At 40.5% G+C, this 4,997-nt stretch overlaps 1 pseudogene; it reads left to right on the top strand.

Annotated features, from left to right (window-relative positions):
- The first annotated feature begins 1,700 nt into the window (after positions 1-1,700).
- Positions 1,701-2,112, top strand: LOC117075195 (annotated as a pseudogene).
- The last annotated feature ends 2,885 nt before the right edge of the window (positions 2,113-4,997 follow it).

Below are 4,997 nucleotides of genomic sequence, written 5' to 3'. Positions count from 1 at the left end.
TTAGCAGTCACTTCAGAGCCTTATTTTCTTACTATAAAATAAGGTCATTGAAGAGTTATAAAATTCCAGAGCCCTCTCAGCCATCATTGCTAATCTACTGGATGATCTTACAACTTATACTGGTTTAGCAAAAGCCCAACATTATTTGCATTCACTTTTGGAAATAGCTTGACAAAATATATACTGTATTAAGGTCTTTAAAAAGAAAAAAGGTAAATTAAAAAAACAGTAAGATAAGGCCAAACAAAAAGCAAACACACAGAAATAAATTACTGATGGTCCTATTTACTTACAAAGTGGGACATAAATTTAGCTTTTAGCTTCCTAGCAACCAAAGCAAAAATGTATTAAAGTAAAAGTCTATTGCTTGCTCGAGAAAATACAGATTTTCCTGTTATTAAAATTCAAGAGAAATTGATGTAAACTTTGTACTCAAAAATCCTAACAATGAATATGCCAAAAAGTTTCATAGAACTATTTCCTGCAGCATCCTTTTACAAGAATGTTCCAGTTATCTATCACTGCACAACACCAAAATAGTGGCTTAAAGTGACAACATTGTGTATTATTATCTCTCAGATAAGGGGTTAAGCTAAGCAATTCTCACTTAGAGTCTCTTACAGAACTGTAGTCACCAAGTGAATGGGTCTGAAGTAACCTGGAGCCTAAGCTAGGAAGATTCAAACAACTGGAGGCTAGAACAGTTGGTCCTCTTCAGATATCTCTCGGTGGTCTCTCCATGTGACTCCAGCACGGCAGTGTTAGAGCAGCTAGAACTCTTACGTAGAAGCTCAAGTGCTAAGAGGAAGACAGCCAAGCCAACTTTCGCACCTTTTATGAGTTAGCCTCAAAAATCACATAGTATCACTTCTAACACACCCATTTGCTAGAATCAAATCACTAAGACCAACCTGTATTCAAGGGAAGGGTAGTTTAGTCTCCATCTTTTGATGGGGGAGTGTCCAAGAATGGGAGAATATGTTTTAAAACCATGATTAAGGAAAAAATAGAAATTTGCTATTCAATAAACGCTATTCTTTGGAAAGCCAAAGAAGAAATACTTCAGCTTGATTCAGGGATAAAATTTAGAATTACAGAGTTGTGCTGTTCAATATGGAAGCCACTGGCATGAGTGGCTATTTAAACTTCACTAAAATTAAATTAAACATTTTCAGTACCATTATTTTGTTTTAATAGCCACATTCCAAATGCTCAATAGCCACACATGGCTAGTGACTATTAATGATGGATACACAGTTACAGAACATTTCCATCACTGCAGAAAGTTCTATCGAGAAACACTTATCTAGGATGATGAAAGAACAATATATCCTTAATGGAGGCTGAGGTGTAGGGAGCATTACTTGAGCCCACAAATTTGAGGTTCCAGTGAGCTACGATCATGTCACTGCACTCCAGCCTGGTGACGGAGCAAGACCTTGTCTCTAAAAGGAAAAAAAAAAAAAAAAAAAAACTGTATATCCAGCTGTCGATTAGAGCTGCTAAGTCTTCTAATTAAGCTTTTGGTAGAAATTGGGCAAAAGAGATGTCCAAATTGTAACACTTGACAAGACTATGAACTGCATGAAATCTGTGTTGCTAAAAAAAGGCAGTCCATATGCCTTTAAAATCAACCAAGTAGATGGTAGATTCACTTCCTTTAAAGAAAATGAAGGTAGGCCTGGGTGATTGCTGTCAAAATGGGCAAGTTCATAAAACCTGGGAAAGTAGTGTTAGTCTGGGCCAGACACTACACCGGATGCTATTCTGGATGCAAAAACCATCATCGTGAAGAACATTGATGATGGCACCTTAGAATGCCCCTATAGCTGTTCTCTGGTGGCTGGAATTGACTGTTATCCTTGCAAGGTGACAGCTGCCATGGGCAAGAAGAGCACCCAGAGGTCAAAGATCAAGTCTTTTGTGAAAGTTTGTAACTACAGGCACCTCATGCCCACAAGGCACTCTGTGGATACACCCTTGGACAAAACTGTCATCAACAAGGATGTCTTCAGAGACCCTCCTCTTAAACACAAGGCCCAAAGGGAGGCCAAAGTCAAATTCAAAGAGAGGTAAAAGAACAAGTGGCTCTTCCAAAAGCTGTGGTTTTAGATTTTTGGGGGGGCTCATTAAAAATTTTAAAAATAACAATAAAAAAAGGAAGAAAAAAGAATGAAGTCTCCTAACCAAGACCCAAATCGCTGGCCACCTTGCCTCCATGTGGAGGTTTTCAGTGAAGGACTTGTCAGTAAGGGCAAGATTTTCCTCCAGACTTTCACACACTGTTTTCTCAAAACATTTGGGGGAAAGAAAAATAAAATCAAAGCTACAAAGTTCATTCCCTCACTCTTTAATTCAACATTTACTGAGTAGGCAAGGATGCTATGATTTGTATCTGAAAAAAAAAGATTGAAATAGATTTTACTAATCTCCCAAGTCCCAGAAATAAACAAACAAATGTCAATAACATGCCCAAGGAATATCCACTTTTAAGTAGCATCATTTTCTACTGAAACCACCAGAGAAAAATGGTTGCAAAACGTACCCCTAAATAGCTGAAAGAGTCAGCCAGCTATATATAATCATTAGATATAAGCCAATTAAATTGCAAATACTATCTGCCAAAAACGATGATTTTGAATATAGAAAAGTTGAATTCAAGCCACTCTATTTTCCAGTAAGACAAAGAGGCCATTTCTTGTTAGTGACAATAAAATTACATCACTAGCATAGACAGTAGTTATTTTTGTACTTTTTATAATAAGGGTACATGCAGCTAGATCACACACAAATTGTTTCAAATCATTAAGATACAAATTAAAAAGAAGAGTTGGAGGAAGCAGAGGCAGAACACAGTTTCATTTTTTTAAAGACCGGAATTATCTGATCTGTTAGGAAACCATTCTCAGGAACATTTGTTGTGGTATAAAGCTCAGACTGCACATAAGCATCAGTTATCAGATCTTACAGCCCAGCTGCATTACATATCTTCTCCTTCACCCTCCCCACCCTCTCTCCACCCTTTACCCTGCTCTGTGTCTCAGGAAGCTGACTTGCATGGGCTGCATCAATGGGCTCCCTCTCCATAGCCCTTCTAAAGGAGTTCAGCCAATGGGAGGTACCCGCAAGAGATTAGAGACTGGGAGAACAGGAAGTTAGAGAATTTAACCCCCCAGCTTCCTCCCTACTGGGCCACCGTAGGTTGGCTGCATTCCTCACCCAAATGCTGATGTCAAGCAGTCCTCTTCATATGGCTCCACTCTCCAAATCCCCATAACCCCTCACTTCGTTTGATTTTTCACCCATGAGTTGCAGTGGCTCCCTGCTATTATTGTTGGCCTAAGGAACTATACCCACCTCTTGTAGGTTTTCCTTAACTCTGCCTGCATCTTTGTATCTAGTTCCTTTTTTTCTTTTTCTTTCCTTTTTTTTTTTTTTTTTTTTTGAGAAGGAGTCTTGCTCTGTCACCTAGGCTGGAGTGCAGTGGCGCGATATCGACTCACTGCAACCTCCGCCTCCCAGGTTCAACTGATTCTCATGCCTCAGCCTCCCTAGGAGCTGGGATTACAGGCATGCACCACCATACATGGCTAATTTTTGTGTTAATATTTTTAGTAGGGATGGAATTTCACCATGTTGACCAGGTTGGTCTCCAACTCCTGACCTCAAGTGATCCGCCTGTCTCAGCATCCCAAAGTGCTGGGATTATAAGCATGAGCCACTGCACCTGGCCTGTATACAGTTCCCTTCATTAAAGTCTCCTTAGTTACTCGAATCGTGTGCACTGTTTCCTTACAAGTCCTGATGATACATGAATTCATTACTAGTTTTTAATGCCCAGAGACCAAAGAAAGATCAATTAAATATACAAGCAATCTTAAAGTTATTCCTGAAAGATTTTTCCAGCACATCAAAAAGAGTATAACATGATTAATAATGGAATATTGTACCTGAATCCAACCTGTTCCTCAGGAAATATTAACGAAAAAAAAATGAGAACTATAATTTATGAAAAACATTTAAATGAAAAGTCTGCCAAAATAATGACTATGATTTCATACAGTAATATTGCCCTTTTTAAAAAAAACAGGGGGCAGGAAAGTTTAACCAGACAAAATTAATAAGAGTAAACAAATTAGCCCTCAATTAGAGCAGAACTTGAGCAGTTCGGGTGGTAAGAAGTCTTTGTAATCAACAGCACTACATGAGGAAGTAATATCAGGACGCAATCAACAAATAGACTTGTTATCCCAAAGATAGGTGAAGTTGTCCTGGAGTTAAGTCCCTGAAGCTACCCTGCCCCCTACCACTGCGGTGCAGTGAATGAACAAAATTCTTCACGTCAGGCAAATCTGCTTTCAAAGTAGGCCCAGCACTTTGGGAGGCCGAGACGGATGGATCACAAGGTCAGGAGATCGAGACCATCCTGGCTGACACAGTGAAACCCCGTCTCTACTAAAAAATACAAAAAACTAGCCGGGCAAGGTGGTGGGCACCTGTCGTCCCAGCTACTCGGGAAGCTGAGACCGGAGAATGGCGTAAACCCAGCAGGCGGAGCTTGCAGTGAGCTGAGATCCGGCCACTGCACTCCGGCCTGGGGGACAGAGAGAGACTCCGTCTCAAAAAAAACAAAAAATACAAAAAAGAAACAAAAAAAAAACCACTTATAAAGTGAAGGAAATAATATTTCCAATGTAGAGTAGTTGCAAGGATTAAATAGAAAAATACATATAAAATACCTAGCACAGGCCGGGCGCGGTGGCTCAAGCCTGTAATCCCAGCACTGTGGGAGGCCGAGACGGGCGAATCACGAGGTCAGGAGATCGAGACCATCCTGGCTAACACGGTGAAACCCCGTCTCTACTAAAAAATACAAAAAACTAGCCGGGCGAGGTGGCGGGCGCCTGTAGTCCCAGCTACTCGGGAGGCTGAGGCAGGAGAATGGCGGAGAAGCTCGGGAGGCGGAGCTTGCAGTGAGCTGAGATCCGGCCACTGCA

This window comes from Trachypithecus francoisi, unplaced genomic scaffold (assembly GCF_009764315.1).
Source record: "Trachypithecus francoisi isolate TF-2019V2 unplaced genomic scaffold, Tfra_2.0 Lachesis_group5, whole genome shotgun sequence".
NCBI lineage: Eukaryota > Metazoa > Chordata > Mammalia > Primates > Cercopithecidae > Trachypithecus > Trachypithecus francoisi.
The sequence above is the reverse complement of the archived record's forward strand: the minus strand, read 5'-3'. Positions and strand labels throughout refer to the sequence as shown.